Consider the following 14,359-nt stretch of genomic DNA (forward strand, 5'->3'; position numbering starts at 1 on the left):
TCTTCAACATTTCACAGATGAAGTGACGAAGTACACAAAATACTCTTGGATATGATATGGAACCATTGGGTGTTCTTTTGGAGACTTATAAACCTCGAACAGCCTTCACTCGCTATGGAGGAGGAAGGTGGTGTAACAAATACAATCTTGGAGGAGTAGGAATTAATCTTCATAAAGATCAGCTCACTTATTTGGAGTCAATGGAGCCACCTGATCAAAACTACCATGTTACCGGCAGCAAATGATACTTTCGACGCTTCGGCTGGCCGTTGATTGAATGCGGACCTTTTGTTGAGCGGTGGTGGAATCTATTCGGGTATATCTATAGCTGCAAGAACGGAGCCAACTCTCCAAGATAACTGCAATCATGCAGTGAATTCAATCCCAAAAATGTAGGGAAATGGTGTATATGATATATCCAGCACCCAGCAGCATTGGCGGCCATTACAACACTGGAAGTTATCATCTCCAGTCAGTCCATGAAGCGGCTTCACATATTAAGGATGCACTCAGTCAAAGGAGAAGCTTGAAACTTATCTTCTAAAAGCTGCCATGGATGTGGGGCAAAGAGATGCTACAGGCTACATATCAAGAGCTTACAAAATTCCTTGCAACTTTCACAGGAGAAACAAGAGTAAACGCATTGCAACAAGGATAACATAAACGAGGTAAGAACTCAGCTTAAAAACATATTGCTATATTACTTTGAATTGAGTGTGGATGTCAGAAACAGGTTCACGTTAAATAATTATATGCATTTGTAAACGAAACAAAAAAGTTCCATGTTAAACAAACATGTGAAGCACCATATTTTCATTTTACTCCCCCCCCCCCCTTGATTTCAATTTAACCAAGCTCTAGATACGATCAGTTCAAGTGAAGGAAGATGATACAAGATAGTAGAACTACTTCAATGAAGCTGAGTGATGTCTGGCTGGCAGTAAGAAAATCGAGGAAAGCTAGGACCTCGTTAGATTACAGGACAGCAGCTGCAGATGTATTTAATGTAATACTGTTATTTGTTTTTGTTAGCATAACTGGTTTGTATATCCATGCAGGTGGGGATTTCATGTGTACCTTTATGCATGTATGTATGTATGTATGCAGTATGTGTGCCAATTCATTTTTGCATTAGCATATCAGAAATTCGGCAATCAGCACAACATTTACATTCACTGGAATGTTGGTGATAATTTGACATCCATAATTATCATCCTTATTTCAGGACATATTATATTCAGAACTTCCCAACATTCCCTTTTCCTTCTTTTTTGGGGATAATAAATAAATAAAGATAAAATGTATATACACGATGTTACAAAAAGCTGACTAACATAGAGGATTTAAAACAAAAAAGCTAAAGTTAATGAACATCGAGAAACAGAAACAGAGAGAATAGGCAGCTTCCTAGATACAAAGGCATAAAAGAATGATATTACCTCTAAGCTATACAAGTGATATTTTCTTTTCCTCGCCTTTCAGATGTTTTTTCTCTTGGACTGATATCGGACTGGCTCATATTAGCTTTCAACTATGCATGTTATTGCGAGCTTCTAGATTTGCATTGGAATGTTTGTTCTTCAGAACAAAGGATTACCTTCTTTCATATTGTGAACTCAAAATGACAACGCCGGAGGATACGACCCACCGTAACTCTCCTCTTATTTCTGGCTGCTGAAACATTATGAAAATATCAATCTGCTCAAGGAGTTGATATAGAATAGATGATTATGACAGAAAAATGAATTATAAGTGTAGCGACTGAAAAGAATCAGTCGCCATATGATGGAAAAAGGAAGTGGAGATGAGAACAATAGATTAAACAAGATCCAAGTTTACAGTTTCTTACATGGCTTAGAGCACGCAGCGATTTATTGCGTCTAGGATCTGATGTTCGTGGTACCGGGGCTCCACCAAATGGCCTTTGAACAACATGCCGTACATGATTATAAATGCTGTACACGTTGTAAGCAAATGATCGTGTAAGTACAACTTGAGGTTGAGCTTAGTTCAACGGGGAAAGAAAGGTTGAAAAGTATCCCGAAAACTATTAGATGGTTTGTTGCTTACGACATTCTTTAAAGGCAATTGAAAAAAAGAATGTTTAGGAGATAATTTTTATGCGTGGGGAATGAGTGAATATAATAGATGGACCAATTGTCCATTTATTAAACAGTCTAATATTTACATGATGAAAGAAATAACTAAATGTACTGTTAAAAGGTAAGTAATCTAACTTCACAAAGGAAATAGAAGGAAGCTATACTAGAGATGGATTACAAAAGTAATATTGTTCAAAGCAAGACAGTGAGTACTCATTTGGCATGGTAGGTGGGCGTGGTCTCAAAGAAAAGATTTTCATACGAATCAGAAGAGCCTAAAGTATTAATGGAACTGTAAAATCAGAGATGCCAGGAGTTTAGTGCAAACAGAAAACATCTCTTCCCTTATTTCAGCCTAGAGAAACAACTAAAGTTTTAACTTCAATGCAGATTTTAAGCTACTGTGATGGAAATTTTAGAATATCCTGAATGTTAGAAATCTTACAGATCAAAACCACCCAAGGGCCAGTGTTTCCTTCATTATTAGAAAAGCCACAATTCAAATCAGCTCTAAAACTAAACAAAAAAATCAATTATGAATTGTTTCCACTCATTTCGTGGGGTAATTCAACGTTATCCTTCTTGTCGAAAAACAAATCATTCCCCTATACACCGGAAGAATCAGAACCCTATATCCTGATCTAAAATATATACAAAATAAGTACTTAACTTGATAAAATTTTCACAATTAGTACGACTAATTTTAGTTGGAAATATTGTTTCAGAAGTAGTGCAATGATTGGAGGAAATTGGCACATCCTTTCATACTTAATATACCAGCGTATGCATGTACTTGCTTAGCTCTCTAGTTGAATCTAAAATACAGGGTCACGAGACCAAAATAATTGACATATAAAAAGGCAGATAGGTTAAAATGCAGGACCTTAGGCGATGTCTATTGCAGGCTGTGAAGAAGGCAACAAAACCATTTAATATACTTCTGAGAGAGCGAAAAACCTGGAAGAAGCCAGAAAAAAAGTAATAAACATAAAGACATTAATCAAAGCTACAATAATGTCTTCTAACCTGAGAAAAAATGTCATTCCAAAGTGAACGCAACATGGAAACCTCACTAGTGCTCACTGTAGATTCAGAGCTGAAGCAAGTTGAATTGCCCTAAAAGACTGCCATATATCTCCAACCAAAAGAGAGATGAACCGAAACATATAAGCCACGAATCTGGCTAATGCAAGGACTAGGCGTATTGGCGCATATACTACTTCCCAAAGAAACCAAAATGTAGGATACAGGATGGAAGTTGCTGTAGTAGCATGAAATAAGATGAACATAATTAACACATTGAGCCAATGCCTAAATAAGGAAATAGCTTAGAAAATTCAATCATCTAATGACCTACCAATTTTACGGAGAACTACACCAATAAAGCATATAGGCATCAGAACAAACTCCACGATATCCTCCAATAGATTGTACAAAGAACCAATCACAATCCATATGACTGAAAAGAAGCTTTCCACTACATCACTGAACGTATTCCAAATTGGCGAAAGGAAGCTCAAAAGGTCCATAAATGGTTCTGCCAGTGGTAAACAAAGAAAAGAGAAAAATGATCGAGTAGCACGTGTAACTGTCAAAACCAACCTCACAGCCTTCTGACAGTTATGTAGAAATAGCATCGTTCCCAAGTACTTGATCCTTGATACCATCTCCCAGGTTTCTATCCAATCAAAGAGTGGCCCGCATAAACGAGCAGCAGTTGCCAAGAACAGGAACATTTTTTATAAATCATAAAACCCTATTAGAACAGTAATGACTGAAATCGAAACATATAGAGCTCTGGCCAGAGGACACATCCATGGCGATAGATATGGCAAAGCCAGGATATGATTGAAGGAAGATGACCCAAGATGGAAGACCAGCCTCTAACAAACGAAGTAACCTCTGATCAGGCGTTATTATTTGCTGTAATTTAAATGGGAGATCTCTATCATCAAATCTAAACAAAAGAAGAACATCCCTATACTTTGTAGCTTCGACGCATTTTTGGGATAATTGTCAAATGAGTTTTCAGCTTGCCTTTGAATTTCCTCACAATTCACATCAACTTCAACTCCTACTAATTACCTTACTTGCTTTATTTCTCTTATAAGGACCAATTGGAGTTTGTGGCTCAAAAGTTTCGCAGTAAATTTTAAATCACCAGTGTCACAATGATCATGGGAGAAACTTTCTTCAGTGCTCAAACTATCCTCGTATTTTTCGTCATCATCCTCATCAAAATCTTCTTCAATATCATAGAAGACCTCTGCTAAAACAATCCAGATTAAATACTTTATTAGCACAGCAAATTGATTAGATTGAGGAAAAATGTGAAAAATGTGGTTTCAGGCTTCTAGAACTATCATGTGGTGAAAGTGCCTGGAAATGAGATATACATTGTGGAAGATAAATAGACTGATATACAGACAACCAATTGAAGGCATCAAGTAATTCTTCGACCATTTTCTGAACAAATTTGTACCTATTGCAGTGAACGGACATTATACTAACTTCACCAGTAAAGGTAGAGTACAAAAGCTTATAGAAAACGCCTGCATATACTCAGGTAAATGGAAGGAGCTTTTACTAACAAGAAACTTGAGAGCACCAGCCTCGGTTCAACTAAGAAGCATGAAATAACATAGATACTATTGATTTCGAAGGCATAGAATTAGCATTACCCGATGTATAAGATAACGATAAGAAAAGAAAAAAGATACTAATAATCAATCATTCGCATATACATTCAGATGAAAAGCCAATATACAGGTCATTAAAAGAGATCTGATAGGTTTATGGTATCGTTCCTTAAAGTTTATTAGGCTAAGCCAGCATAATTGGCAAATTCTATTCAAACACATCTATAAGATAAGAGGATTTGCAAGTTTGGTCAAAATAGACGTAAAAAAAAAAGCAAAAGATTGGAAACAATTACTTGATGATAATTCCTTTACAGTGTAATGTACCTAACTAGTGTCCTAAACCGCATGTTTAAGTGTCTGTTAGATTCAGACACTAAAGTCTCCATCAAGCTTTTCTCCAAGAATAAAGCCTTGGTAAACCAGACCAGAAATATCAAGGCAGGAAAAAAAACTAAAGAGGATGAAATAAAATTCCAGTCACAATTCAGGATATCCAATCGAAACTCAATATAGATTTTTCAACAGCTTTTGTTGACAAGATTATAGAAAATTGAACCTTAAATAAAATTCAAATAAATGGCAAACCAAACCAAACAATATTTTTTGAATAAAACAGAAGCTAAGACCATATTTAATGACGTAAAAGGCTGAAGAAACTAGTAGTTCTTGACTTGGGACATGGTCTGGCTTCACACCATGATGCAACTCAAAATTACTTGAGAGTGAGTAATTAAAATACAGGGGTTTTAAGGAGCTATTCTAAGTTGTTAACTGAAATGGAAGTGATAGGTCCAACCCTCTTATACTCATAACTTACAAATGTTTTTTAGTTCAAATGGAACGGAAGGTAAAGTAAAGGAGAGAGGATATGAGAATGAATGAGAGTAAAAGACTCTCCATTACCCTGTTAGGGAATAGAGAGTGGAGCAGCACAAAGTATAAGATTTTTATGCATTACTGAAATGTAACAATTGACTTGACCGTGATCAACCAAAAGTCCAAAATCCTGTGGTAGAGTTATCAAAATACACATTGAACTGCTTTTCAATGTCGTAAATGTGAACAGGGATAATTCATTTGCATATTTTAGAAGTTGATTTGACCCTCCACCAATTGCACTACACCTAGTTAGAATTATAAAGCAACCAAATATACTTTTAGCAACACTATAAGGTTCCTTCAAAAATGCCTCTCCAGTTTGCAATTTCTAAATTTATAACAGTTTTGCATGTCCAAAACAATATAAATGATAGTGACACATAATTTATTGCACCCTTAAAAATCATATGCTAGTGAAAGGTAATTTATTGCGCCCTAGAAAATCATAAAGATAAATTTTCTACTAATGTCTTAAAATATGAAGGCAAAAACATACCAATTGTTGAATTCAAGTACTCTTCTAAATAATGCTGATCCAACTCTGTTCCGGAAAACCATGATGATATGGAATTTACAGCATGATCAAAGCTTTCAAATTCCCATCTTCGCATGAATTTAGCCTCTATGGCCAGAGAGGTATCAGTCTGCAAATGAGAAGAAAAGAGCTAAACAAGACCTTGATTGTGAACTACAAACAAAAAAACGAGCAATATCCAAGAGCAAATACCTGAAGCTCATTGAAATAGTTAATACCTCGAACATCTGACCATGTGACTTCAAATACAATGAAGCCATACAAAGTCCGATGCAGCTCACTGCTAAGGAGCAAAGAGGTTCGCAATTTCTTAACAGGTAGTAAAGCCCTCTTTTTAGACAATGTTGCAGCATCAATGAAACAGAACCATCTCTCGAACTTTTTTGAATTGTCAGCATTTAATTTGGAAGCAGCTTCCTTCCCCTCCTTTCTCTCCCTACGGCCCTTGGTGTTAGCAAAAGGAGATAACCTGGACTGTAAATGCATAATGAATTGCTTAATTAAATTACAATCCTCTTATTTGACTTTTTTTAGTAAAAAGAAAGAAGCATTCTCAATAACCTTGGTAACCATCAATTGCCACCACAAGTGAGCTGGCCATGAACCCAAGTCCCTCAGCCATGGCCTGTTGTGCACCAAAATGTAGAATTTGTTACTTCCAGTGGCCAGGAAAAGGCTAAGATCCGAAAGATAAGACTGCAAGTCCCTGCAATCATACATTACACAACAAAAAATTCATGAGCAGAGAATCCGGAGTAGTACTGTCTGGTTCTTATATTTTCCCATAAAGGAAGTCCTTATAATACTAAACAATTTCTCTCGGATTTGATATTTTCCTATAAATCAAGTCCATAGAAACACACAATTACGAAGTTACCATGTAAAATTAGTCTTTTAATCTCATCAAAAAAAGCAATCAGTAATCGTCACCCGTAAAAGTAATCTTTTAATCTCATCAGAAAAGCAATCAGTAATCATCATCCGTAGAAAACAACAATGTGGGAAGAAGAAGTTTATTCATAACATTAATGTATGGACTAGTAGCTGAAGCCAAAACCTTAGCTTAATGAAATTCTACTAGAAGTCTAAAACAAAACATACAACTGGTGATTTTATTAAAAAAACAAATGATAGAAGTAATTTAAAAGTCAATGAATTACCCGATCTGGAGACTTGTTAAAGGAAAAACCGAGCGTTCATCGTCGTGTTTCTCCATCAAAATCATGATCTAAGCTCAGGTTTAATTCCAAATTACAGCTAAGCACAGCCTAACAATTAGCATATCGTTGAAAAAACAAACATAAATTCTCATAAATATCCAAGATAAGCAACGATAATAACTTTAAAGAGAGAGGGGGGGAAACAGGATGAATTCCATGAAAATGGAAGAGAGGAAGGAGTGAGAAAAGTAAGGAAACAATCACACTTGAGCTTCATAACAGAACAGAAAAAGAAATAAATAAAATCGAAAGAGAATAAGAGACGCGTACATCGAAACTACAAAAAAATTAGGAGCAGGCTATATGAAAAATCGGAATTTTGAAGAAAGAAAAAAATGGAATCAAACGAAATGCAATAAAAATAGTTGGAGGGAAGAAGGAGATGGTTTTTGCCTTGAAAGGAACGATTTCATTCGACGCGTTAACGCGTCCGATGAATAAAAAACGACGTCATTGTATTCAAAACACAGAGAAAAATCAGTTGCTTATGGCTATGGATGTAAGCTTTGCATTTGGAGGTGGGTGGAGAGGAGAAGGGCATAGTGGGAATTTGGTGGGGTGGGAACTAAGAAGACGACATTTTCCTTTATCATTAATATTATGTTATAAGAACCAATAATTCGTGGGAAATAACCGAAACATGCGTGGCGTATGGGATTCAGGCCAGGGGAGGTTATATAGATATTTACGATCTTTTTTATTTTTGTTAAGAAAGTATTTACGGTTTTGCTACGTCTGTTTTTGTTTATTTTATTATTATTTGAGCTGTCGGATATTTAAGATTATGGACACATTAATTATTTCAATGAATTAATTTTAAGCGTGTACTTGTTTTATTAAATAATTAATTTTAAGCGTGTACTTGTTTTATTAAATAATAAATTTTAAATAACTATAACTTAGTAAAGACCTTTTTTATAAATTTTAAATATAATCATAATTTTATTTAAAGGATGAAAAAAAGAAAGACTCTCGGAAGAAGGAATAAGAGTACTACTAATAAATTTAAAACATATTACTTTAGAGAATAGGACGAAATAAATAAACATAAACATCTTCATCAACCGATCAAATACCATTACTCAATTAATTCTTCTATATAATTTCATTTATTAGCACTTGATTCGTGATATTATTTTCCATATAAATATTTAAATTAATTTATGATCACCCATGCATGAAATGCGTCTAAATAAGTAGAACAAGGATTTTGTCCGACTAAATTTTGATAAAATCTATATAATATGATTATACTTACAAATATTTAAAATATAAAAATTCTAAGGTTCACAGACTTCTTAAATTTTCAAAATTCTTAAAAATAAGCTAAATATTTGAAATATTTTTATTCAATTAAGGTTTTAAAGTAAGAAATTAAATCAATTAAAAATTTTAAATAAAAGATTACATTATTTAAAAAAATAAAAAAATTAATGGTTAAATCTTAATAATTTTAATGATATTATTATCATATGGCATATTATAGTTTTGTCACTATATATTTTTAAAGAAAATTTTAAAAATATTCTATAAACTTATTAAAAAAAAAAAATATGAAAATGTTGCATAAAATGTCATGACTTGACACATGTGATATCCATCGATTAGGAAATCAATAAAATAACGACATGTTGATCGAATGAGTGAATCAATAAAAAATTTAATATAAAAAACTTAATTGGGAGGGAAAATAAAATAACTTAATTGATTTTTTAAAAATTGAATATTCTAGTACCCCAAATGACATTTTTATAATAAAATTTATAAATTTACCGATTATTACTTATAACATAGGCAAAATAAGGTAACTAATATACACGGAATAATTAATTAGTAAATATATACCTTTAAATTTATTTTAAGATTTTGGTAATTTTTTATAAGACATGTGAAAAAAGTGATGAGTTTTATAAAACATATTAAAAAACTCGTCATACGAATTTATCAAAAATTGTATGAAATTTGACACCTCCCTACTATAAGTTCCAAACTTGATTTATCTAATTTTTCCTATAACGTAGGTTTGACTTGGATTTAAAGAGTTTACACTTGATTTTTTTTATATGCCAATAAAATAGATAGTGATTTAAAGCTAAATTAACTTTGAAAAAAATAAAAAAAATAAAACGTCAAAAATTTACACTCATTTGTCTTCTTAAATTTCATAAGAATCAAGAAAATTTCTTTTGTTTGGTATTCTTATTTATCTTCTTATAATTATAAACTAATTAAGAATAATATGTTGCTTTTCACTTCCCATAGTAATGTATGATTTTTAAATGAAAAATTGTTACTCTTATATAAAATCTATATATTGATTAAATGTTTTAAATATGACAATTTACAAACCAATGAAATGTATAGTCTGTTTAAAATTAAAAGGAATTTTTTATTTTTTAAATAAAAAAATCGTCTCCAACTGAGCAGTGGACCCTACATTTACGAAAGTAGTTTGAAAATCGTTATCCACAATTGGATAACTTCCGATTGATTTTATACAATGTGCAGAGCATATTAATGGATTCCAATTAAATGATGAAAAATGGAAATACAATCGACACTTTCTATGATACAAAAAAAAAATCACAATATACATCTACATCATTATCTAAAGATTTATATATTATTTTAAATTTTACAAAGTTAAATTTATGTATTATTTTTATAAAAAAATGTTAATTTTTATTTGTTTATGTTGTTAATTTATAATGTATCAATTATAAGAAAAGCTAAAATAATTTTTATTAATTTGATTACTAGTATTTAAAATATATAAACAATAAATTTTATATATTATAAATAAAAATAAAATATAATCGAAAAGTGTAAAAAATAAAATTATAAAAATATTTAAAGTTATAAAAAAGAACTGATAAAAAATGTAAATCTCGTTTTCTTCTATGTGTGAAAGGAATTTGGGTTTTCTTTATTCTTTGTTTCTCTTGTGCCTACGTATCACATTTATCTCATTTTATATAGATCATAAATATAATAAATCAAATTCCCATACCACATTTATCTCATTTTTTTCGATCACAATTGTAATAAATTAAAGTAAACTATCATATTTGATATGTTATTTATCTCCATCCATAATTATCTATGATTCAAGTGATTTGAGCAAATTCACTCCATCGTATTATTAGAGCGAATCAACGACACTTTTCTTTTGTTGTATTAGAGCGAAGAATTCTCTCTGCCAAATTAATTAGGGTAAAGAGCAAAAGAAAAAATCTTTAATTAATGATTGATTGAGTCATATATATTTATTATCATTACTACAAAATAATGATAACATATTTTTCAATCCAAAATCAATGAACCTAACATCGTTTAGGGTTTTGAAACATTAATATTTGAATTTTAATTTGAGGATTTAGGGATCTCGTCATGGATGGATCGGGAGGGAGCGGGAGAGATAATTGTCTTCCTTAAAAATTTTAAATTAATATTTATTTTAATATATTTCATCCGTTTAAAATTTTAAAATATGTCTCCTCGACACAAAATCTTGCATTCATATCTGGTTCTCATATCCTTTATACAATTGAAGACAACGAACGTAATAAAAAATAATGAATATATAATAAGTTTTAAAAGTTTCGACCAAGATGTAATTATTCTAAAAGTATAGTGATTATATAAACGTTTTACCCTAAAATAAAAAGTAGATATTAATATTGAAATACAAATAAAGTTAAAAAAAAAGCGGATAAGATGATAGTGTACAGCCAAATGCGTAAAGCTCACTCTCTTTCTAAGCCAAATGGAGGCGTCTTAATCAGGAATCAAAATCATAGCTCGTGGGACCCACCGGATATTTTTGGACGTATATTGATTTAAATTATAATAAAGCATCTGAACAATCACAGTTTTCGTAGACTAATAAATCAGATACTAATGATTAATTAAAAAAAAAAACAAGTGTATTTGTTTACGTGCACCACGATGTTGCAACTTCAAAATTAATAAGGAATGTTATTTTAATTAATATTAAATTTCAAAATATAATTTAAAAATCTATTTTCCATGTCCTTATGAAAATGAATATAAAAAATAAAATTTTAAATATATTATTTTCCCAAATATAAAAGAATACTGTACATTAATAAAAAAATTAATATAATTTATGAAAGAATAATTTATAAAACATAAAAGTATATCATATACTATAATAAAGTATAGTAACATTTTCATCCTTTTAAAATAAGGAATATTGTTTTAATATGATTATTATAAATCTTATATTTTTTTATTCATCTACGTTTCACATAATATTCTCGAGACACCAAAAATTATTTATTATATTTATATTTTTAAAAGAAAACTACTAAACGTAGTATTTGTTTCTGAAATTTTTTATTTTAAATATTGTTTTAATAGGCTTATATTAATTTTACATACACGTTAGTTTATTTTACATTTTAATTTATATAATCCTTGATTCCGTAGTATAATAATTTATAGTTTTCTCTTCGGTTAGTATATGAATGTCACGAAAGAATAATCTTTTTGTTTATGATTGCATGGAATTTGGACATTGATCATGTTAGTGCGTGGATAGTGGAGTTCATGTGCGCTTCACTGATTGGGCACCAATAATTTCACATTCCTACATCTCTAATGGAGGTGGCCCAATATTTATTTATCTTTTCTAAACAATCGATCTACCTAGTAGTGTCACAGTCAGTACTGTATAAAATGTTTGGAGTTAATAAGAGAATTATTAGGGATAAATGTATGATTTTATGTTAGTAACATGAATTTATTATAATTTATAAAATTTAATTTAATTTTTTTAAAATATAAAAATATATTATCAATAAAAAATATTAAAAAAATCTAAAATATATACAAATTTAAAATTTTCAGATCAATCCATCATAATTCATACCTCAAAATGTCATCTGCTTTAGCATCCGATTCCAAAAGTGGAAATACCCTCCTCATGTTGCATTGTTTGATTGTTTATGACCCTTTGTTTTCTTTATTTAAGTGAAAACTTTAAAGATTCAGATGCTTTTGTTTTCTTTTATCCTTCTCCTTCGTCAAATCCATGACAAAATTTAACTAAATAGGGTTATATACTCCAAGTTTGGTCAGACAATGAATCTGATTTTTTTTCATTATAATTTCTATTATTCAGTCTAAAGACACGCTAATTTATCTTGTCCGTAGATCACACATCATCCTAAAACCTACATTTATCTTCAAAATTATTACACTGTGTCGGAAGAATAATATATATGATCATCTCATTCGATAAGGACACTGATATTTTTTTTAATCTTTGTGTGGTGTTCGCATCCTTCTTTTTTAATTATGTATATATACTGAGGTGGAGCTGGTGAGATAGACAATGGTTTGATCCCTTTTGGTTAGATGATACAATTCACTTTTAGTCTTTTTTTTAACTTCAATAATTCAATTTAATCCCTATTGACTCTTCGTTAAAATTGTAATAATTATGTCAATATTTAGTTTGTGACCTATTTATAATTTTTATTTTTTAGGCTTTATTATTAATATACTAATAGACGTCATTTTCGAACCTATTGAGCGGTCTCAAAGATTAAAGAGAGTGTTGTTCTCTATTGGGGTCTTAAGTTTGAGCAACTACTTTTATGTAGTATGTATACATTATTAATAATTAAGAAATATCATAAACAAACATTATCTTTTAAGGAGAGATTAAGTCTATGAATGTGTAAATGTTTGAAGAATTTATAATAATGGAAGGAAGCAACACTTAAGAATATCTTTAGTTTTCGCACTAAAAGTCATCTTTAAGGACGATGACTTTATTGACAGCAAAGCCTAAATGGGAAAGGAATTCATTTGTGTGATGGATCAACTACTAATTTTGATGACTTCTTGTATATACAACCTTACCCAAAGTATTGATTTCAATAACATAGTAGTGTTTTTATTTCACCCAAAAAAAGCAAATTAAGAGACTATATGTATATGCTATAAATTAATTATAAATCTTTATTTTGTAAGGCATATAAAGGTAATTTATAAATTAGCAGATGGGTGTTTGACTTTTGGACTTTTTCTTTATACGGATACACATGTTTTATGATGTGATATGATGTACGTTAGTATAATATAAATACATAAATTATATGGACAAAAAAATATAAATACATAAATTATCTAACATATATTTAAATATCTAAAAAATGTCAAATTTTAATATATTTCTGCTTTGAACTAGTTAGTAGCTTTATTTATTTTCATATTAAAAAAAAGTAATTTTAAATTATTCTATTTTTTATATTTTTGAAAAAAGTTATAAATTTCATCTTGCAAGGCCATAACTATACCAAGTGTCATTTAAAAAAAGGTGAATTACATGTTTAGTATCTTAACTATTATTTTTATTTCATTTTGGTTACTTAATTTTTTTTTCAAAATTATTAGTAACGTTATATTTTAATTTTATTTAGTCAACTATTGTTAAAAAGAGTAACAGAACTACCGATGTAACATTTTTCTATTTTTTCAATCATGATGTGATATTACCTTATGCTGACACGTCAGTAACATCGTCGTTAATTCTTGAACGACAGGTGACCAAAATGAAATCAGAACTAATCTTGGGTATGATTTTGAAACAAAATAGTTGGATGACTAAAATGGAAAAAAATGATTGCTAAAGTACTAAACATATAATTTACCATTAAAATGATTATTAAAATTTTAAAACTATTTAGATTTTTATTTGTTTTAATTTTAAAAAACCACGATATCAAGTATTTAATGATTTTTAATTTACAAAACCACGATATGCTATATAACAATAAGTTTTAGAAAATATTAAAATTTAATGATTACAGTTAGAGAAAGTGTTTAATTGATTTAATTTAAAAATTCAATTAATTTAAATTTTAAATTTAAAAGTTGAATTAAGTGTAAAAGAAAAACTTAATTGACTTTTTAAAACTATACCGTATCACTGTACGCGATATCAAGTAT

General features: G+C 30.2%; 1 pseudogene; it reads right to left on the reverse strand.

Annotated features, from left to right (window-relative positions):
• Positions 1-1,558: 1,558 nt before the first annotated feature.
• Positions 1,559-7,507, reverse strand: LOC120194219 (annotated as a pseudogene).
• Between the last annotated feature and the right edge of the window lie 6,852 nt (positions 7,508-14,359).

Source organism: Hibiscus syriacus, unplaced genomic scaffold, assembly GCF_006381635.1.
Source record: "Hibiscus syriacus cultivar Baekdansim isolate YM2019G1 unplaced genomic scaffold, ASM638163v2 tig00004384_pilon, whole genome shotgun sequence".
Taxonomy (NCBI): Eukaryota; Viridiplantae; Streptophyta; class Magnoliopsida; order Malvales; family Malvaceae; genus Hibiscus; species Hibiscus syriacus.